At 37.4% G+C, this 23,938-nt stretch overlaps 1 non-coding gene across 1 annotated transcript; it reads right to left on the bottom strand.

Moving 5' to 3' along the window:
* Nucleotides 1–19,525: 19,525 nt before the first annotated feature.
* Nucleotides 19,526–19,628, bottom strand: LOC116638965. The gene has a single exon (XR_004300734.1). It is a non-coding gene; the product is annotated as a U6 spliceosomal RNA (small nuclear RNA).
* Nucleotides 19,629–23,938: the final 4,310 nt, after the last annotated feature.

Below are 23,938 nucleotides of genomic sequence, written 5' to 3'. Positions count from 1 at the left end.
AAAATTAAAAAAAAATTAAGTTAAACTATCAGAAGTGGCATGATGATAACAAAGTTGAGGTTGTGGCTAATGAAGTCAATGTGTGCAGTGAAGTGAGTATAAAAGTAAACAGAGTGTTGGTCAGCAAGATGGCAGAGTAAGAACCTCCAATCCCCCATGGAAAAATTAAGTGAACAATACAGACCCAACTAAAATAGCTTTGTGGGAGCTTTGGAAACCAGTCGAGGATCTGCAGCAACCAAACAAATGTCCAATCGAGAAAAATCCACACATAATATGATGGAGAATTTTGTGGTGTTTTTGGTCACACTTTTCCCACTTCCCTCCCTGGCATGGTATAGTGAAGTCAGGAGGAAGCAGCCCAATTCCCAGTTTCCTCCCTTGGGAAGAAAGTGGAGGTCATTTGCAATGTTCTGACTTGTCTGTGGACTGCCCAAGGGAATGGTTTCTGTAGAGCCTGACTCAGCTCAGCTTGGAATGGCAGCGTGGTTTGCATCTGAGGTTGGGAGCTGTGGAAGGCAGGGACAGACAGCAAGCCTCAAGAAAATTTCAGATCCACGGATGCTCTCAGATAAGAGAATGCAGGCAGAGAAATAAAGCTCAGCAAGAAACAGTGGGGAGACTCTTGGGAAGTTAAGGTATTTTAAATATAGCCATGTAGAATTGGAAACACATACACACATGCTCCCAGGGGCAACACTCACCCAGAAAAAGCCTGAGACGATCTTAAGACTTTAAAATGGACTGATCAGTGAAGATTTTCCCTTATATGAAGTCAATCTGAAAAGACTGGGAGAAGTGGCTATTTTTTCAATGCCCAATTTTCCACAAAAGATTGAAAGGCAGATAAGGAACAGGGAAACATGGCCCATTCAAAGGAAAAAAATAAATATTTATAAACCAATCCTGAAAAAACACCATATACAAAATTAACAAAATTGATCAAAGACCTAAACAGAAGAGCTAAAACTATAAAATTCTTAGAAGAAAATGTAGTGGGGAAACTTCATGACATTGGTTATGGTAACAATTTCTTGGATATGACACCAAAACACAGGCAACCAAAGGAAAAAAAATAGATAAATAGAACATCAAAATTAAAAACCTTTGAATATCAAAGGAAACTATTAACAGAGTGAAAAGACAACACATGGAAGGGGAGAAAATTTTTGCAAATCGTATGTCTAATTAGGGGTTAGTTAATATCCAGATTATATAAAGAACTGCCACAGCTCAGTTAAAAAAAAAAAAGTTAAAAGTGGGCAAAGACTTGAATTGACATTTCTCCAAAGATGATGTATGAATGTCCAACAGGTGTATGAAAAGATGTTCAATATCACTAATTATTAGGAAATTGCTAATCAAAACCACATAGACATATCACCTCACAACCAATAGGATAGTTACTATAAGAAAGGAAGAAATGAAAAAAACAAATGTTAGAATAGATGTGGAGAAATTGGAGCCCTTGTGAACTGTTGGTGGGAATGTAAAATGCTGCGGGTGCTATGGGAAACATCATGGTAATTCCTCAAAAAATAAATAAAAATATAATTACCATATGATCCAGAACTCCACTTCTCTATATATACCCCAAAGAATAAAAAGCAGGGACTCCAACACCCATGTTCACAGCAATATTATTCACAATAGCCAAAAGGTAGAAGCAGCCCAAATGTTTGTCAACAGATGAGTGGATAAACAAGATGTGGCATACCAGTGGAATATTATTCTGCCTGAAAAAGAAAAGAAATTCTCACACTTGCTATAACACAAATGAATCTTGAAAACATTATGCTAAATGAAATGTCAGTCATAAAAGGACAAATAGTGGGCACCTGGGTGGCTCAGTCGTTAAGCGTCTGCCTTCAGCTCAGGTCATGATCCCAGGGTCCTGGGATTGAGCCCCACATTGGGCTCCCTGCTCAGCAGGAAGCCTGCTTCTCCCTCTCCCACTCCCCTGCTTGTGTTCCCTCTCTCACTGTGTCTCTGTCAAATAAATAAATAAAATCTTTAAAAAAAAAAAAAAAAAGGACAAATAGTGTATGATTCCATTTATATGAGGTACCTAGTGTAGTCAAATTCGTAGAGACATAAAATAGATTCATGGTTGCTAGGGGCTTTGGTCTTGGGAGGCATAGAAAGTTATTGTTTAGAGTGTAGAGAGTTTCAGTTTGGGAGGATGAAAAATTCTGGAAGTAGATGGTGGTGATGGTTGCACAACGATGTGAATGTACTTAATGACTGAACTGCACACTTAAAATAATTAATTAATATAGTAAATTTTATATTATGTAATATTTTAGGACAATTTTAAAATATTATAGCAAAAAAAGTCACTGGGAAGGAACATATGATGTAACTGATAGTTTAGACTGTTGGTGTTTAATCTGCGGACATGGAAGTCACTGGGAATGATGAGAGACAGGAGAAAAGAGGAATGTAAGTGGGACAAATGTCTTGAATGAAAAAGATGCAGTGACCAGGAGGCTAGTAAATGTCAACAAGGAGAAGGTGTAATTTTCAGATGAGCAGCATGGAAAAATAGTAATGGTCTGGGATTGGCAATATGGCTGAAAGGGGCTACCAGGCCTACTTCCTGAACCTAAGATATACAACAAGTAAAAGAAAAAGAAGTTGCCTTCAGAAGGACTACAGGGTGTATCAGTTAGTTGGGTTCATCTAATAATACAGAAATTCCAAGTTCAGTGACATAAACACAATAAAGACGCTGGTTTTCTCTTTCATCTCCCACGAACAGGAGTAGTTATTCATGTGCAAGTATGACCATCACAGAGTCAGGCTCACTATTTTTCTCATCTGCCTTCATTAGAGTTGGATTTCATCTCACATGTTGATGAAAAGGCACTAGAACTGTAGTGATGACAATCATATTCCTGGCAAGATGAAGATAGAAAAAGCAGAAAAGCTCAAACATCCTTCCTGGATGATTCACTACTCTTCAAGACTTTCAGAAAAGTTCAGTCAATTAATCACTGCTAGTTTCCTTTCAATGACAATGTCTAAATACAAAGTATCATTGGAAGTAGAGTCTTTAGTTGAAGACATTACGGGCTCAGATATTGGGCTTCTGTTAACAAAGAAGACAGAGATAATGGACAGGGGGTGAGCTATGACAATCCTGTCACCTGTGGGAACTTGATACACTTGATATGATTTGGTTCCAGCTAAAGGAAGAAAGAGAATGGAAAATCCCAAGTTATAGATTCAGGTATGGCTCATATTTGGCAAAGATAGGTAAGGCATGTGGTAAGCTAGTGATAATAAATAATGATCATGCTACCCATTCAAGCATTTCTATCAGTTTGTAACCAATTTGAAACTCAAAACTAAATGCCCTTATTGAATAAAGAATAGTGTGCTTATTGCATACTAACTATTATGGAGATACTATATATACGATACTGAACAAAATGAGCATGGTCAAGGTCCTTATGGTAGTAATGTTTTAGTGGTGATAAAGACATTAAACTAACATACAAGTAAATATGTCATTCAAGTAGTAGCAACTACTATGCACAGAAAGTCCATGTTCCTATAAAAAAAGGTCAATAATTTTTTAAAGGACCATATTATAAATATTTTAGGTTTTGTATCCAAATGGTCTGCATTGAAATTATTCAACACTACTGTTACAGTAAAAACAGCAAAGACAACATGTAAAAAAATAGACTTAGTTGTGTGCCAATGAAACTTTATTTACTCAAACAGGTGGTAGTCTAGATGTGGCCCATAGTCTGCAGTGTCCTGATCGCTGCCATAAGAGAAGTATTTTATGTTTTTATTTTATTTATTTTTTTAAGATTTTATTTATTTATTTGACAGAGAGAGAGAGAGAGAGAACACAAGCAGGGGGAGCAGCAGAAGGAAAGGGAGAAGCGAGCCTGATGCGGGGCTCGATTCCAGGACCCTGAGATCATGACCTGAGCCGAAGGCAAATGCTTAATCGACTGAGCCACCCTGGCTCCCCATAAGAGAAGTATTTTAAATTTATAACAACAACAACAACAACAAAGACCCCCAAAAAACAGAGAGGATTAGGTGGAAACAATTGAATTTAAGCAGAATCAACCATCTACTACCTACTCAAATATACAGTAATATGGACAGTAAATTGTAATAAATGCCCAACTACTATGTGGTTTTAATGCTTATCATCCATCCTTTTCCCTATAGTAGTGTTAAAATTTTAGCCTTGAGTTGATGGTTAATGTCTTCATACATTTTTATTCTGAATTATTTTCTTTTCCTTTTTCAACTTTTTAGCACTCTTCAAATTGTTGGTTTTCAACAATCAACAAAATTATTTATCAGATTACTTTTTTTTTTTTTTTTTTGCTAGAGCTAATGAATCCATTTTGGAAAATGTATAACCTAAATCTGAAGTCACTCTACAGTCTAACATGGATAATAAATGACTTTTAATTTTAGTTTTGCCTAGAAAATCATGTCTTCCCGCTTACTCAAAGATTTCATTTTATCTTCAGCTATTTTTTCTATTCTATTATCAACCTTTCCCCCACTGTATTTACCAATTGGTGGTTATGTTACTTTTCTCTTTCTGTCTGCGCTGCCATAACAAAATACCACAGACTGGCTTAAACAACTAAAGTCTATTTTCTCACAGCTCTTGAGGTTGAAAGTCGAATATTAGGTGTCAACAGGTTTGGTTTTCCTGAAGTCTCTCTCTCTGGCTTGCAGATGGCCACCTTCTCACTATGTCCTCAAATGACCTTTATTCTGGGTGCACACATCCTTGGTGTCTCTTCCTCTTTTTAGAAGGACACCAGTCCTATTGGATTAGGACCCACTCTTATGATATCATTTAACCTTAATTACCTCCTTAAAGGCCTTATTTCCAAATATAGTTACGTTGAGGGTTAGGGATTCAACATATACATTTTGGAGGAATACAATTTGGTTTATAACAGAGGTTAAAATATGTCTCCATGGAATAAAGTGAATCATTGCTGGATTTGTCTGCTTCATTATTTCTTGCCTCATATAGAAGGATTGTATATGACATTTATGATTTTTTGTTGAAGACCAAGTGCTTCCTTTTCAGCTCCTGGCTCTTCCCTACAGGTTATCCCTCACCAAAAAAAAGGCATTTTAGGAGAAGGAGAAGGTAAAAATATTGATAGCTCTAGTAAAAAGAACTGGATTAATTTATTTTGCTCATGGACTATTACACTGTTTTATAAAAGCATATAAATCATTATTTGCTGTTATTACAAAATATATATTTTAAGATGATATATTAATTTAAAAAGTAGGAAGTTAATTTTATACCTTGCCTTATATAGAAATGTAAATGATTTGCTTCTAAAACAACTTTTATTTAAATTAGGTAGGTCATCTCAATACATTATATTAAATCCCATTAAAAAGCACTCATAATGTGGGCAATTTGCATATCTGCTAAAGTAACCCAGAGTAAATAAAATGCCAGTATTATGTATATTGACTTTATTTGGAAATTAACTTCACTCCCTGCCCTGTAATTAGAAGGTAATTCACAAAATTTATATAATAAATAATATACCTTAAATAAAATACTTATTTTCTTTGGCCAAAAACATCATCTCTTAAAGTTGTGAGAGAAAGGATGATGTGCTAATGCAATTTTAAAGTTGTTATGCTTGAAAGGAAATAAAAAATGTATCTCATATCTATGTCAGGTGTTACGAATATTTCTCCACCACCATATATGTATCTTCATAATCTTCATTTCTATTATTCAGGAAACTTTTGTTTGGAGAGATGTTAAATTAAGGAATCCAAAAGAAGCATGTTTAGTACAGTCAAAAACAAGAATAGAAGTAATACTCTGGAAGATATATCAATCAAAGATCATTTCCTAGAGGCGCCTGGATGGCTCAGTCAGTAGATCGACCAACTCTTGATTTTGGCTCAGGTCATGATCCCAGGGTCCTGAGAGTGAGCCCCCACATTGGGCTCCCCGCTCAGTGGGGAGTCTGCTTTTCCCTGCCCCTTCCCCTCACCCCCCACTCTCTCTTTCAAAGATCATTTCCTCAGTTATACTATCTCAGATTAGAATCATATCAAAGGGTGCTTCAAGGGATAATAAGAGATCTAATTAAGTTTGCTACTTCAGAAGAGAAAGCCAAGACAGTTTACAGAGTACAGGAGGAAATGCTTATATTTTAATGATGAGTAAGACTTTTTATGTTTAAAGAACCATTTTGAAGAAAATGCTACAAACGTAAATGCATTTTGAGTTTTCCTCAACCAAAACATCAGTAACCAGAATGAACCAGAATACGTCAGCGGCAATGATTTTATAGTTGCCATGGAAAGTTGCATCCCAACTAAATTCCTAATGTTTTAAAACTGATTTGGGCATTTTTCTTAACTGAGGTTTCAAGTTCACTCTGGATCTGATCAGAATGCAAATAGGGAATGGAGTCTTCTGAACTACTTACAACACAAACACATCTTGTTCTCCAACAGATATTTTTATGACTTCCTTCTATGATTTTGTTTTCAGTCAGATTAAATTGGTCTCAAAGCCACTATGAAGGCAAGATGGAAAATGACATATAGAGGGAACAAGAACCACTCAGGAAATAATAGCATTCTTCCATATTGGCAGACCTCTGAGGGGCTATAAATGTCACCTCTAGCAGAGACACTATTTATTACAATATAAAACCAGAGCAAAGACTCCCCAAAAGAAGTTTTATTTTTTAAATTGACAGATACAGAAGCCACTTTTCTATGCACACACAATTCTCTCATTACCTCCCCCACAGTGCACTCTCCAGAATCATAGCAACAGCTTCATAGAATCTCCACTACTTATGTCAAAGTCAAAAATATTGTCAAGATCTTTGAACTGGAACCGATCTATCTGAAAGTCATGTTGACATTTACACAGCCTTGTCAGTTAAGTAGACACTCAAACTTTTATTGTTTCAAAGTTACATTTTTCTTTTATTCTCTAATGTTTCAATTCATTGAGTCCTTTGTAGTCAAGAAGAATTCTCATTTGCAGTAAAACAGAATTGTTGCATAATTATAACGGGGATATATTTAGCATTGTTCATCCAGTGTATATTAGGATAATAACTACCAGAAATGTTAACTAATATGGCATTTATATTTTATATGACTGTGTGATATAGTTACTACACAATTGTTACATGTGAAATTATAAATAGGGGTGTGTGTGTGTGTGTGTATAAAAATAGAAAAATCAATACAAATAAATAGATAGCTGGATAGAAAGATCGATATTCCCTTCAGTTTCTCAGGCATTCTGAATGCTACATATATTCCTGAAGACTCTGTAGTAGGATTATATTGTTCATGAAAAACAAAAATATGGACTTGCAGAAAATTTCCTGTTCCTGTTTTTTGTTTTGTCATTTGGTTTTAGGCTAGAGATTTTTTGTAAATTGTGAAAGGCTTAGGTCTCATTTTATGTATTATATGTGATTTAAAATTTATTCAGACGTAATGTGGTAGGGGCACTTGGGTGGCTCAGTTGGGTAAGTGTCTGCCTTCGGCTAAGGTCATGATCCCAGGGTCCTGGGATTGAGTTCCACATCCAGCTCCTCGCTCAACGGGGAGTCTGCTTTTCCCTCTCCCTTTGCCCCTCCCCTTGCTTGTGCTCTCTTGCGCTCTCTGTTTCAAATAAATAAATATATTCTTAAAAAAATAATGTGTTAAACTTGATTAAATATCAAAAAGGCTAAATGATTTGCATAAAGAATTCCAAATTTTGTTTGAACTAGTTGCACAAAGTAAAGAGATATCATCCTAGATTTATGCTCGGAAAAAGTGACAGGATGAACTAGGTACAGTGTTGGAGAACTGAACTTGACAACAATTATATGTTTCTCAGTTTTAAAGGAATACGTTGTGTGGAGAAAAGTAATAAGAGATGACTTGGAGATGACTGGAAATGTGGAAGTAATAAAGCATGTAAAAACAACTGACCTTGGAGCTCCTGGCTACCTCAAATGGTAGAGCATACAACTCCTGATCTCTAGGGTAGTACGGTCAAGCCTCATATTGGGTATAGAGTTTACTTAAGAAAAACAACAACAAAACAAAACAAAAAAACCCAAAACAACAACAAAACAATTGACCTCATTCAGGAAAAAGGTTTTAAGTTCTGTAGAATCTTCATTTTAAAAATGTAGATGTCTTTGGGATTTAAAATGTAAAAGTTAACCCATTAATTATTTAAAGATCTATATTTCGTGATTTAAATGTTATGCTTCAGTTTGCTATTAAATTAAGCCATTATGAAATATGCTTCCTTCAATAATATTGAATAATAAAAGAACCACAATTTAGTAATGCTTTAAAGAAATAATTCTTAGGTTGATTTTAGGTGGTCAGCATAGAATTTGATCAGTCTTAGTTAGATTTATTAATTATTAATTCTAAGAATTAGTAAAATGTACTAATTACTTACTAATCAGTCTTAGTAAGAATTAATGCTACTTAACAGAACTTAGGCAGTTTTGATTATAAGTGCTAATCTAGTCATGATAATGTTAAACTTTTTTTTCTTATTAGGAAATTGGAAATTTCAATCAAAATTGATTGAGAAATATGTCTTAAAAACAACAACAACAAATCCGGACCTCTCTTAATGTAAAATATAAATATCAGACAACCTAAAATTTGAACTTACGTGAAAACATTTACTTTAATGCTGACTATATGAAAACTCCCCTAAAATATTATTGTGTGTTAAAAATAAATCTGAAGATGACTTTTAGTGGACATTATCTGAATACCTAAGCAATGGTCAGAAAGAAGTCTCACAAAATTGGTACAGGCTTTTGAAATATTTTTCACTGAAAATGTTCTTGGCAGAAAACTTTGGTTTATATCCAATAGCATTCCCCAAAATGCTTCTCCTGTGTTCCCTTCACAAAATAAAAGCAAGAAAAAACAAAATTTGCTTCCCCATTCTTCCTAGTCCTTAAAGAGAAAACATACATGAAGAGATCCTATGTCTTCCCTTTCTTTTCTCCTCTCTCTCTCCCCCCCTTTCCTGAGTTTCTCACTGCTTCCTGCCTTTGCATATGTTATGTAAGTATGTATCATTTCTACATGGCCCACAGCCATTAGATCAAGTATTAAAACGAGGTTGAAATGTTCAAAGAAAGACTGATCAAGTGATCTGATATTTCAGATTTTTTTGTTACATTAGATAAGGAATTGTCTAATTAAGTTAGATAATAAATCATATAATTAGATTAATGAATTGCCTGTATCTATAAACCATTGTTCTTTAGATATCCTGTTAATTACAGCTAAATCACTCCTAATATGTAACAGGATTAAGCAAATATTGGCTATAAATCTGACATTTTTGGTTTTAATGAACAATATACTTCCACCTCAATATCTTTAGGAACAGATGTTAGCTACATCCAGAAATCCCAGAAAATTAGGAATTCACGGTATCTATCTATCTATCTATCATCTATCGTCTATCTATATACATATGTCAAAAGGATGGCATTTTAATTGAGAAGTTTTTCTTTCGTATAAGCTGAGCCTCTGTAAAAATAGGCAATGCATTAATATCTTCCTAATAAAAATCTCCCCAAATTAATTACTTGCAAATAATGGCAGATTGTCATATTTAGCAAGTGTTTTATATACCTCAAAAATTCCCAAGGGGGAAAGAAAACATTTGAAAAACAATAAATGGAGAGAAAGCTTTTCACATTTACCATATACCATTATTAAAATATGAACAGTTATAAAGATCATAAGAGTAAAAAACAGCAGAAAGTCCTACTATATTGAGTAAAGTGAATGTTCATCTCAATTTATCTAAGTTGTCTAAAATCTTTGGCCCTGTGAAATTTGTAGGGGAAATTTTCACCATCAAGTTTCCTCATCTCCCATTTTGCTGTTATTCCAAAAAATAATCTGATAATTATTTATCTTTTGCAAATATTTGGATTTCTGAATCCTGATACTGGCTGTCTTCTACAAGTTAATAAGGCAAAGAGAAATAGAAATTTTTTTAATCCAAAATTTTTGTTTATCCTACTCAAATTTTGGGGGGGTTTGTTTTTTTAAAAGATTGTATTTATTTATTTATTTGAGAGAGAACGAGAAAGCATGAGCAGGGGAAGGGGCAGAGGGAGAGGGAGAAGCAGACTCCCCACTGGGCAAGGAGTCCAATGTTGGGCTCCATCCCAGGACCCTAGGATCATGACCTAAGCCAAAGGCAGACGCTTAACCAACTGAGCCACCCAGGTTCCCCTACAATTTTAGTTTTAATTGATTTTTACATTGATTCATCAAGCAGTATCAGCTGATGTACTCAGGTAACTCCTTGATTTAAGGGAGCTAAATCTTAGTATCATACTGTACACATAGATGCTACTTTACTCACAGAGGCTTCCAGTGCATAAGCCATTGACATCTATAAAAATAATATCTCTCTCCTGAGGTTGTGAAGGAATACCATTTTTGAAAACATAAAATGGTAGAGAGAGTCCATATTCAGTTTTTATTATTTGATTCATTCTTCCTATCTAACACAGATTTCATGCAAAAAGGATAACGTAATATCAAATGCTTATGAAAAACTCTGAGTGGAAAAAAAGCCTGCTTGTATATTTGCAGACTACAATTTCAATAGCCAGATGCTCATTTTGTAATGTGATTAGGTCTGAGCAAAGAAAGATATGAGAAGCCCCACACATTCTCCTTTCAGAGTATCGTATTTTTTATTAGAAAACAGAACAATTTTGTGCTACGACATCCCCTAGGTTTTGGGAAACCAGAAACTTACTCAAGGTTTTACATCCATACTTGTCCAATTTATTTTATAGCTCCCAGTTGTCTTGGGAAAACATGTGATCAAGATATAAATAGAATTCTGAAGCAATTCCATTTCTTTCTATCTGTAGTCCTAGAAAATGTTGCCTCAGTATTTCCAGGAAGTATACCAATATATTATTCAAAATCACAGTGCAAGTGGATTTTACAGTGTTCCACAAATTTTATGTGCTCAGTTCGATCAACCACTAGTTGACAAAAATGCAACAAATGAGCCAGTCTTGTAAAGAATCCAAACAAAAAAAGTGATACATTATAATCTATTTGGGGTGACACCATAAGACAGAGCAACATCTCATCACTGGGAGTAGAAGTGGACGATTAATCTCCAGGAAAGTTTCTTGTTCCGAGTTTGTCACAAACTACCTGTGTGGAATTAAATAGGTAAACTGACTTGTCCAAACCTCATTTTCTTCTTTTATTCTAATGAGATTGGAAAAAAAGTTTATCATTTCTAGGAATACGAGTTAATAACATAAATTCCAATGATGGCTATGAAAAAGTTCATGGGAAGTGTTAAATGTACCTTTAAAAATTTTCAGCATAACAGTCTGGTAGACATTAAGGTGATTATCACAGCTCCAGGGGGGAAAAAAAAAGAGACATGACATTTTCCAAAGGTAGTCCATGGAGCAGGGTGGAGGAATCAGGCTAACATAATCAGGAGCTAGCAGGATCAGGTCTAAGTTTGTGTATCAGGGAATGAGGAAGGAACAGACCATCCAGGAAAGAAGAGTACAAAGGTAGGAGAGCAAAGGCATATTTACTTATTAATGAACAAAACATATTAGAGGAACAAAGAGCTTTATCAGGGAAGGCAAGAGAGAAGCAATGGATGGGTAGGTTGGAGGAGATAGTCTTTGGAAGGCTTTGAATGCCATGGTAAAGTCAACATTTTGAAAAAAATCATTCACGTTTTCTTGCTTCCAATTTATAAAACAGGTATCTAATGAACCATTTCAGGACAAGATCTTGCTGAAGAATATTAAGTGTGTCTCTAAAACAATATGACACTTGTGATGAGCACCGGATAACGTATGGAATTGTTGTATCACTATATTACACACCTGAAACTAATATAACATTATGTTAACTGGAATTAACTTTAAAAAAAAAAAAACCAATATTGGGGCACCTGGGTGGCTCAGTCGTTAAGCGTCTGCCTTCGGCTCAGGTCATGATCCCAGGGTCCTGGGATCGAGCCCCACATCAAGCTCCCTGCTCTGTGGTAAGCCTGCTTCTCCCTCTCCCACTCCCCCTGCTTGTGTTCCCTCTCTCGCTGTGTCTCCCTCTGTCAAATAAATAAATAAAATCTTTAAAAAAAAATCCTAATATGACACTTTATCTTTATAAGGAAGAGCATCTGGGGAGGTTTTATGGAACACATCTACAATTAAACTGGACATAGGGATTATTTGTATTATTATTTAAATGACACCCTGAAAAAAGGCAGTCTAATATTTAAAACCCGTCTGTTCCAATGACAGTATTTAGCAATATTCATGTCTTTTTCAAAACAGAATATTTGAGCCTCCCTTTTCAAGGAAATTTCCTTAAAATGTTAGTGGTTTCATTAAAGTCAGAAAATGTGATATGATAGATACCAGATATCAAATTAATTTTCTCTTACCAACTCCTATGTCCAATTTTTGTGGATTATAAGTATACAGGCTACTTTTCAACCTTGTATATGTTAAAAATTTTGTTTTGGGGAGTGCCTGGGTGGCTCAGTCGGTTAAGCTTCCAACTCTTGGCTTCTGCTCAGGTCATGATCTCATGGTTTGTGAGACCAAGCCCCACGTTGGGATCCCCACTCATTGGGGCATCTGATTGAGATTCTCTCCCTCTGCCCCTCCCAGCCCTCTTCAAATAAATAAGTCTTAAAAAAAGAAATGCAAAACCTTATTTTGGAATCTGGTAACAAAATAAGGAAGAAAGCATGAGATTTTTACTTCTTGCTATATATACCAAAATTAGAAAAATTGGAATTAAAAAATAGCCATTTTTTATTGGATATTAATGCCTAGCACCATCTTAGGTAGTTTCTATAAATTAAAGCCACCTGGACATTAAATCTAGGTGCTACTGTCCCTGAGAAAACTTGGTCACAGAAAAACTTTCAGTAACTTGCACAGGGTTACACAGCTAGAGGGTAACAGAACCAGATGAAGCCCAGGTCTCCTGAATCCAAAGCATCCTTTGTTATCTCTATTTATTGCTTTTAGTTGTAAGTAATCTGTGTTCAGGTTCTTACATGTAAAACAAGACAAGGAGGATCACCTTGTCAAAATGTTACATGGATAATGTGCATAAAACTATAGGCATATGAAAGATACTCAAAATATTAATTCCTTGGGGCACCTGGGTGGCTCAGTTGGTTAGGCGACTGCCTTCGGCTCGGGTCATGATCCTGGAGTCCCAGGATCGAGTCCCGCATCGGGCTCCCTGCTCGGCAGGGAGTCTGCTTCTCCCTCTGACCCTCCCCCCTCTCATGCTCTCTCTCTCTCATTCTCTCTCTCAAATAAATAAATAAAATCTTTAAAGAAAAAAAAAAACAAAATATTAATTCCTTTCCCAAGTCTTTCTGCCAATGGTAAAATCTCTAGACATAAACACAAAATTCACTAAGCATCTGCTATTTAAAAGTGCCCTTGAGTACCTTTAAATGACGTTTCTTCACAACAAGCACCAGGTGTTGCATGTAAGTGTTGAATCATTAAACTGTACACTTGAAACTAACATTACACTGTATGTTAACTAACTGGAATCTAAATAAAAACTTAAAACAATAAATAGTGTTTCTTTTTGTGAAGAAGGCTATGCTGGCTTAGCATTTATAAATTTAGAATATTGTATATTGTATTTTTTTAGAGTTGGGGTAAAATTAGCATTCAGACCCTGAGGGTGTTCTTTTTTTTTTTTTTTAAAGATTTTATTTATTTATTTGACACAGAGAGAGGGAACACAAGAAGGGGGAGTGGGAGAGGGAGAAGCAGGCTTCCCGCTGAGCGGGGAGCCCGATGTGGGGCTCGATCCCAGGACCCTGGAATCATGACCTGAGCCGAAGGCAGACGCTTAACAACTGAGCCGCCCAGGTGCCCCACCTGAGGGTGTTCTTAAAACAAACAAACAAACAAAAAACAAAGCCTTCAAAACATGGAATTTTATTTGAACTCTCCATAGTATCTGAATGAATCTTATTGCGAATTATACACTTGGGAACTTTCTCATAAATCCTAGTTTCTATTCTAAGGAAATGTTATTTTTCCTGTTCTCATTTGGCAAAGACTATTGAAATATTTGAAATAATTATATCACTTATACTGTAATTATGGAATTGCTCCTTTTGCACCTTTCTTAAAATTTGATATTGTTATTGATTGAGGATGCTCCATTGTGAATTGAAAGTGCACTTGAAATCTCATTTTATGAAGATATATAATTATTTGACCTTTCTGCTTCTAGTTATCTGACAGCTGGTAGTGCTCCTGATGATGACAGGTTTGGGTGCATAATCTTATATTTATTTTGCAACTCTTTACATTAATAGCTGTGCCTTTTGTTCTTAGTTGTAATGATTTTCCATGTGCTCACTTTGTATTGCATTTGAGGTTTTTTGACATTGAAATTCCTTTTGTCTATTCTTGACCACATCTCTAATCTCTCTGCACGTCAGAGCATACACCTCTCATCTCGTCCAGTGTAAACATCTCCTCAAAGTCACTCTCAACCAGGAATGGTAATTAATATAACTTTTCCACTTCTTAGCCCGAGTTTTTGAGTCAGTTATGAAATGCCATTTCTGAGATCCTTTTTAATTCAGTGCTTAGGTCAAACATGTAGGGAACGTACAAAACAATCTAGTGGAAGATTTTTCCATTTACACAGCCTTCTGTGCCCTTACCTCTAATTTTACAAAGTCCCAAGTATGGAGGCAATGAATTACAATGTTGCAGTCTCCACGAAGCTTCCTAAAATGATAAATTATTTGTTTTATATCACTGTAAAATAAAACACTTAAGACCCTCTGCTGTATAGATATTTTGTAAAAACGCAGTCTGTCTCCTGAAAGTGTTTATATAGGAATGCACAACCTCTTCTAATGGTTTCAGACCATTTGTTTAGCTTCTCTTTGATAAGTGACAGTCTCTTTTAGTCCTTAGAAAAAGTCTTCATCCACATTCTTCCAACAGGTGCATTAGTGCTGGGAGACTGTCAGGTGGATAATGAGAATTCAGCGACTTGAGAAGGCATGTCATATTTCTGGAAATGTGGAAAGTCATTTCCCACCTCTTTCCTAGGGTAGATGTCTTGTTTTCCTGCCAATCTCCTGGCATAACATTAGTCACACATTCTTGAGCTGGTCAGATTCATCAAATAAACAATTTTTATCAATTATGTGACAGTCTGTATTGTCCAAACTTGTGATGAGCTCCACTGATTTTTCAGCATCTGTCCACGGATACATCCAATGCCCTCCATCTACCATTGCAACTCAATGAGAGGTGCAAACGGAAACATCAATGCCTAGGAAAACCTTCTCCCACTGTGTTCCACTAGGTGTAGACAGAAATATCAATGCCTAGGAAAACCTTCTCTCACTATGTTCCACTAGGATAACTGCTGTTCATTCTTTGGATTTTAACATAGGGATCAGCCCATTCAGGAAACCCCTCTCTCTTTATGTATTCTCATCCCCCCATGAGCTCAGACTGATTTCATTTTTCATTTCTGCCCCCGAAGCACTCTGTGTACACACCTATTCTAGCACTCACACAGTGTGATAACATGTCTGTCTCCCAAAACTAAATTGCAAACTCACTGAGAAGCTTAGTTCTATACGTAAAAAAAGGAAATCAATGAAGGTATAAAAGAGTCACATATTTCAAGGTATGTTTTATTAGAATTAAGGCTTCTTCACATCCTTTCTATTGGTTTCTGGGAGTGACTGCATGAAGTGATAAACCAGCAAGTTGTTTAATACATGGTCTAGGGAAGATGCTCATTGATTACTCACTGTTTTTCATTTAGTGTTTGTCCTTATTTTCTGGTAGAATTTAAGTACTTTTTTCTTTTTTTTAAGATTTTATTTATTTATTTGTCAGAGAGAGAGAGCAAGCACAAGCAGGAGAAGCAGGTAGAGGGAGAAGCAGGCTCCGGCTGAGCAGGGAGCCTGATGCAGGACTCGATCCCAGGACCCTGGGATCATGACCTGAGTTGAAGGCAGACGCTTAACCGACTGAGCCACCCAGGTGTCCCATTAAGTACTTTTATCTGATCCCAATAATGTCATTTCTAAATATGATGCTTAAATCCATATTTAAGAGCTGGTCTATTCCAGCTCTTCTATTGAATGTTAAATATCTGTCTCCCATGAGTTCATTCATATCCTCTGATTATTCCTTTTGTTATAACATTATGTTCTCATTTTATGAGTACAATACCTTTTGCTATATCTTTGAAATGAACATAGAGATTGGAACTGGTGCATTGTGAATTCTATGAGAAATGGCATCAATTAAATAAATAGGAAGCTATCTATTCAATTGTATAATCAACCATATTCTGATTTTTTTTCAGATTTATTGAAGAGTTTAGGCCAAATTGCTAATGAGATCTAAAAAGGTAAGTATATGAATAACAAAAGACGAATAAGTGGAGATTTATAAGGGAAATGACAATCATAATGTTTAACTCTCAAAAATGGCTACTTTAGGGGCGCCTGGGTGGCTCAGTCGTTAAGCGTCTGCCTTCGGCTCAGGTCATGGTCCCAGGGTGCTGGGATCGAGCCCCGCATCGGGCTCCCTGCTCCGTGGGAAGCCTGCTTCTCCCTCTCCCTCTGCCCCTGCTTGTGTTCCCTCTCTGGCTGTCTTTCTCTCTGTCAAATAAATAAAATCTTAAAAAAAAAAAAAAAAAAAAGAAAATGGCTACTTTAATAACTCTAATACTTAATAAACTTTCTAATTTAATATATTTAATAAAAATCCTGAGTATTTAGTTTACCAAAATATGTAACATAACTATATGGGAGAGAATGAGAGAAGAGATATAATATGGGAGTGGAAATAAAAGAAATAAATTGTTTATGACTTAAAATATTTTAGATTTTAGTTCAAAACTTTATAGTTGTATAATATAAGTAAGCTGAGTTATTTGGGAGGTATACTAGACTTATACATCTAATTTATGAAATCTAGTGTGTGAATATATCTATTATATTACATGTAAATGGGAAGCTAGAAGATGAGTCAAAAAATAAAATTTTCCTCCATGGGCCCTCTCATCTATTAGGGGTGTGTGTGTGTGTTTGTTGAGTGTATTTTGTGTTAGTGGAAGTGTATAAGGATGTAAATATCTAACCAAATTAAAAAGTAAAAAGAAAGGAATAATTCAAAGGACAATGTCATAAATCCACGGCAATTAAAAAAAAAAAAATACCCGGGGTGCCTGGGTGGCTCAGTCGTTAAGCGTCTGCCTTCGGCTCAGGTCATGGTCCCAGGGTCCTGGGATCAAGCCCCACATCTGGCTCCCTGCTCTGCGGGAAGCCTGCTTCTCCCTTTCCCACTCCCCCTGCTTGTGTTCCCTCTCTCGCTGTGTCTCTCTCTGTCAAATAAATAAATAAAATCTTAAAAAAAAAAAATACCCTCAGTGTCCCTTAAAGCAAAGGTATCTTTTCCTCATTGTGCTCTTGTGCTCAATACAATTGAAAAATGTTTTTCTATTACCTTTTCTATTTTTTTAATAAGTCACATGTCTCCCTTCAAGACTCTTATTCCCATACTCATTATGCATCTTAAGGTGAGGCATCACAGAAACTGAACCACCTCCTATCCTCCAAAGGGATACATGGTACTTGCAAAGAAATCAACGTATTTCATGTCATTCCATTTTTCCCATCATTTGTCTATGGCAAGTTGAAATGTGTGGGTTTTGCAGCTTAAGGAAGGGTTTTTGGTTCAAGGACACTTGTAAATAGTGCACATATTTAGTAGAAGGAGGAGGAGGAAGAAGAAGAGGTTTGGAGCAGGAGAAGGAGGTGGAGGGAAAGAGAAAGTGAAGAGGAGAGGGAAGAAATAAAGAAAAAAAGAACCTATGGCAACATTTTCGATTCAAATTATATCAAAATCCCTTCACTAGATGGCATTCCTTAAAGCGAGGCTAGTGCTGCAGTCCCACGTTGTTGATTTATGCATTCGTTTTGATTTTGGACAAACTCCTTCCACAATGTCTGTTGTTTTCCTTCGCTTTCTTTATTCCCATTGCTCTTTAGCTCCCCTCATTTCTTCTCTTATTTCCTTTCTCTACATTTTCTCCTGGCTGTTATTCTCCCTTTTCCCTTGTTTGCCTCTCCCCTCCTTCTTGCATTGCATCCCCACCAAGACTTCCACTGCACAATGATGCTTCTGGACATTGGAGGAACAGGGACACCAGGCATTTTTCAGCGTGTGCAGTGGCAGCATGCTGAACTGCAACTCCGTGACAGCTTCTTCCCAGAGAGCCGGGGTGAGACAATCTAGCCACATGCAACACACCTGCCACACTCCTTAGACTAAGTGAGGCTAATCCTTCTTCAGATGACAGCCCGTTGATGAGTATTCCCAGGTCCAAGATGCAACCCAGTTTCTAATTAACCTGATTAAGCCTGTTGTACATGACTCCATTTTTTTTTCCTCTTTTGATCAAGTTGTCACTACCTATTTGGATATTCATCTTTTTTCCTGTTATTTACTAGTCAGAATGTGCTACAAATAGAAACATTGCAAGGCATCTACTTTTATGTTGCTATAATCCTCTCTGCTGCCCTTGCTTCTCTCACAGGTCAAAAGTAACAGCATCCATGACAAGTTTGAGATCTAGCAGGGTAGTTATGATTTACTAATGTCTAAAATCATTTGTGCAGAACATGTGGAGATTCAGGGTGTTCAAACAGCCAGGATTAAGATGAGCACACCCTGGATGATAAAATGAAAATATTCTTTACTCTCTTGGGAAGTCTTGGCCGTGCTGTGGTAGAATGTTTCATAAAGGGGATGATCCACATGGAAGCACAAACTCAAAAGTCTTGCCGCCTACGTGCTGCTTTAAAGATTAGTTGCGGAAACTTAGTAGCCATACTCCTATTGATATTCAACATGCAGGTCATTTACAGGTCACTTTAAGTATTTCAATAATGGGGCGCCTGGGTGGCTCAGTTGGTTAAGCGACTGCCTTCGGCTCGGGTCGTGATCCTGGAGTCCCGGGATCAAGTCCCGCATCGGGCTCCCTGCTCAGCAGGGAGTCTGCTTCTCCCTCTGACCCTCCTCCCTCTCATGCTCTCTGTCTCTCATTCTCTCTCTCTCAAATAAATAAATAAAAATCTAAAAATAAATAAATAAATATTTCAATAATGAAGAACACAGAATATGATACAAGGATGAGATTTTGACTTTTGCTTTCACAGTGGCTTCAACCTGTGTATTCACATGCTTGTATTTTTGTGTGTGTGTTTTCACAGAGGGAACACGAACACGGAATTCAATTATTATCCTCAGATCATAAGGCACTGTCATAATTAAATCGCATGCATACCTTTTTAATTTTTAATTTGAATGTATATTTATTCAAATATCATTTTAAATTTATATATTTAAATATACGTTTATTTGCATAACTATTTTAAATAGTATAATGGATATTTGTGAAGTTATTCTTGCACGGGGGTCTTGCTAATCTTCTCTGTATCATTCCAGTTTTAGTATATGTGCTGCCGAAGTGAGCACGATATTGGTGAAATAATTGTGCCTCGAGTTAAAACATTACCAACAACTTGAATCTAGATATTTATGTCTCTTTCTCTTATCCACCTGCCACCACCAAGTGGTAACATGTGCCCTTAATTTGACATTAGCTTGCTTTTTTTAATTTTTTTATTGTTATGTTAATCCCCATACATTACATCATTAGTTTTAGATATAGTGTTCCATGATTCATTGTTTGTGCATAACACCCAGTGCTCCATGCAGAACGTGCCCTCCTCAATACCCATCACCAGGCCAACCCATCCTCCCACCCCCCTCCCCTCTAGAACCCTCAGTCTGTTTTTCAGAGTCCATCATCTCTCATGGTTCGTCTACCCCTCCGATTTCCCCCCCTTCATTCTTCCCCTCCTGCTACATTCTTTTTTTTTTCCTTCTTAACATATATTGCATTATTTGTTTCAGAGGTACAGATCTGAGATTCAACAGTCTTGCACAATTCACAGCGCTTACCAGAACACATACCCTCCCCAGTGTCCATCACCCAGTCACCCCATCCCTCCCACCCCACCCCCCACTCCAGCAACCCTCAGTTTGTTTCCTGAGATTAAGAATTCCTCATATCGGGGGGGGCGGAGCAAGATGGCGGAGGAGTAGGAGACCTGGATTTCGTCTCCTCTCAGGAATTCAGCTGGATAGGGATCAAACCATTCTGAACACCTACAAACTCAACAGGAGATCGAAGAAAAGAATAGCAACAACTCTCTGAACAGAAAAGCGACCACTTTCTGGAAGGTAGGACGTGCGGAGAAGTGAATCCGAGGCGATATTCGGGAGGATAGACGGCGGGGGAGGGGCCTCCGTCGGCCGCTTCTGGCAAGTGATAGAGCCACGGAGCACAAAATCGGAACTCTTAGAAGTCTGCTCCGCTGAGGGACGTCACTCTGGTGGCGAAGTGGGGGGTGGAACCCTCGCGGGACAGTGTGGTCTCAGGACCCTCGGGGTCACAGAAAGACCGGGGGTGCCTGAGTGTGGCAGAGCTCCCAGGTATCGGAGCAGGGAAGCTGGCTGCAGAGAGGGAGCCGAGGCGCGGGCTCTCAGCTCGGGGTTGCCATAAACCGTGATCCGCGGCACAGTCGGGCCACTGCTCCTCCAGCAGGGACCCAACAAGCAGCAGATCCGGGGAGACTCACCTTCTTCCCCCGGGAGGAGAGGCGCGGGAGCGCACCGCGGGGATCTGCTGGGTTTGGAGACTCCACCCGGGGTCGGGTGCCAGATAGAAAGGCGCGGTCACAGGCCGGGTGAGCGCGGAGTGTGGCCGGAGACCGGGGAGACGGGAGTGACTGACTGCTTTTCTCTGGGGGCTCGCTGAGGAGCGGGACCCCGAGTTCTCGGCTCCGCCGGGGCGGAGACTGGGAAGCCGCCATTTTCACTCTCCGCCTCCAAAGCTGTAAAGAAAGCTTGCAGGGAACAAAAGCTCCGGAGAGCAAACCCGAGCAGATTCCTTAGCTCGGACCGGCAAGGGCGGGGCAATTTTGCCTCCGGCAAAGACATTTGGGAACCACGGCAACAGGCCCCTCCCCCAGAAGATCAGCGAGAACAGCCAGCCAAGACCAAGTTTACCGATCAATGAGAACGGCAGAACTCCAGCGCTAGGGGAATACTGCACATAGAATTCATGGCTTTTTTACCATGATTCTTTAGTCTTTCAAAGTTAATTATTTTTTTTAACTGTCTTTTTTTCTTTTTTCCTTTTTTCTTTTTTTTTGAATTTTTCTTTTTCCCTTTTTCAACCAACATCTTATCAATCCCCTTTTTAAAAAAAAACATTTTTATTTTTCATTTTTAAAGTCATATTCTATCCCTTCATAGTAGTTACCCGTATTTTTGGCATATATATATAAGTTGTTCTCTCTTTAAAATCTTGAGATAGTTTCTTCTAACAGATCAAAATATACTCTAAATCTCTAGTGTATGGTTTTTTTCTACTCCCCTGCCTGATCACATTCTCTCCCTTTTTTCTTTCTTTCTTTTTTTTTAATCCTATTCTTTCTTTTTTCAAACAACTTATCAAATCCTTTTTTAAAATTTTTTATAATTTCCATCTTTACAGTCATATTCCGTCCCTTCATCATATCAACCCTTATTTTTGTACATATATAAGTTTTTCTTTCTTTAAAATTTTGGGAGGGACTTTCTTTTAACAGACCAAAATACACCCAAAATCTAGTGTGTGGCACTAATCTATAATCCAGCCTGATCATATTTGATCACATTCTGTTTTTGTTTTGTTTTGTTTTGTCCTGCTTTTGTTTGTTTTTATCTTTATCTTTTTCTTTTTTCTTTTTTTTTTTCTTTTTCTTTTTTCTCTCTTTCCCTTTCTTTTCCCACTGCTTCAGGTCTTTTCTGATTTGTTTAGAGTATATTTTCTGGGGACGTTGTTACCCTGCTAGCATTTTGTTCTCTCATTAATCTATTCTCCTCTGCACAAAATGACAAGACGGAAAAAATCACCTCAACAAAAAGAACAAGAGGTAGTACCGACTGCCAGGGACCTACTCAATACGGACATTAGTACGATGTCAGATCTAGAGTTCAGAATCATCACTTTAAAGATACTAGCTGGGCTTGAAAAAAACATGGAAATTATTAGAGAAACCCTTTCTGGAGAAGTAAAAGAACTAAAATCTAACCAAGTAGAAATCAAAAAGGCTATCAATGAGGTGCAATCAAATATGGGGGCGCTAACTGCTAGGATAAATGAGGCAGAAGAAAGAATCAGTGAGATAGAAGACCAAATGATGGAAAATAAAGAAGCTGAGAAAAAGAGAGATAAACAACTACTGGATCACGAGGGCAGAATTCGAGAGATAAACGATACCATAAGACGAAACAACATTAGAATAATTGGGATCCCAGAAGAAGAAGAAAGAGAGAGAGGGGCAGAAGGTATAATGGAGCAAATTATAGCAGAGAACTTCCCTAATTTGGGGAAGGAAACAGGCATCAAAATCCAGGAAGCACAGAGAACCCCTCTCAAAATCAATAAAAATAGGTCAACACCCCGACATCTGATAGTAAAACTTACGAGTCTCAGAGACAAAGAGAAAATCCTGAAAGCAGCTCGGGAGAAGAGATATGTAACCTACAATGGTAGAAACATTAGATTGGCAAAAGACTTATCCACAGAGACTTGGCAGGCCAGAAAGGACTGGCAGGACATATTCAGAGCACTAAATGAGAAAAATATGCAGCCAAGAATACTATATCCAGCTAGGCTGTCATTGAAAATTGAAGGAGAGATAAAAAGCTTCCAGGACAAACAAAAACTAAAGGAATTTGCAAACACGAAACCAGCCCTACAACAAATATTAAAAGGGGTCCTCTAAGCAAAGAGAGAGCCTAAAAGCAACATAGACCAGAAAGGAACACAAACAATATACAGTAACAGTCACTTTACAAGCAATACAATGGCACTAAATTCATATCTTTCAATAGTTACCCTGAATGTAAATGGGCTAAATGCCCCAATCAAAAGACACAGGCTATCAGATTGGATTAAAAAACAAGACCCATCGATATGCTGTCTGCAAGAGACTCATTTTAGACCCAAAGACACCCCCAGATTGAAAGTGAGGGGGTGGAAAACCATTTACCATGCTAATGGACACCAAAAGAAAGCTGGGGTGGCAATCCTTATATCAGACAAATTAGATTTTAAACCAAAGACTGTAATAAGAGATGAGGAAGGACACTATATCCTACTTAAAGGGTCTATCCAACAAGAAGATCTAACAATTGTAAATATCTATGCCCCTAACATGGGAGCAGCCAATTATATAAGGCAATTAATAACAAAAGCAAAGAAACACATCGACAACAATACAATAATAGTGGGGGACTTTAACACCCCCCTCACTGAAATGGACAGATCGTCTAAGCAAAAGATCAACAAGGAAATAAAGACTTTAAATGACACACTGGACCAAATGGACTTCACAGACATATTCAGAACATTCCATCCCAAAGCAACGGAATACACATTCTTCTCTAGTGCCCATGGAACATTCTCCAGAATAGATCACATCCTAGGTCATAAATCAGGTCTCAACTGGTACCAGAAGATTGGGATCATCCCCTGCATATTTTCAGACCACAATGCTTTGAAACTAGAACTCAATCACAAGAGGAAAGTCGGAAAGAACTCAAATACATGGAGGCTAAAGAGCATCCTACTGAAGAATGAATGGGTCAACCAGGAAATTAAAGAAGAATTAAAAAAATTCATGGAAACCAATGAAAATGAAAACACAACTATTCAAAATCTTTGGGAT

This window comes from Phoca vitulina, unplaced genomic scaffold (genome assembly GCF_004348235.1).
Source record: "Phoca vitulina isolate PV1807 unplaced genomic scaffold, GSC_HSeal_1.0 scaffold16, whole genome shotgun sequence".
Classification (NCBI taxonomy): domain Eukaryota; kingdom Metazoa; phylum Chordata; class Mammalia; order Carnivora; family Phocidae; genus Phoca; species Phoca vitulina.
Note: the sequence above shows the minus strand (reverse complement) of the source record. Positions and strands in the feature narration are given on the sequence as shown.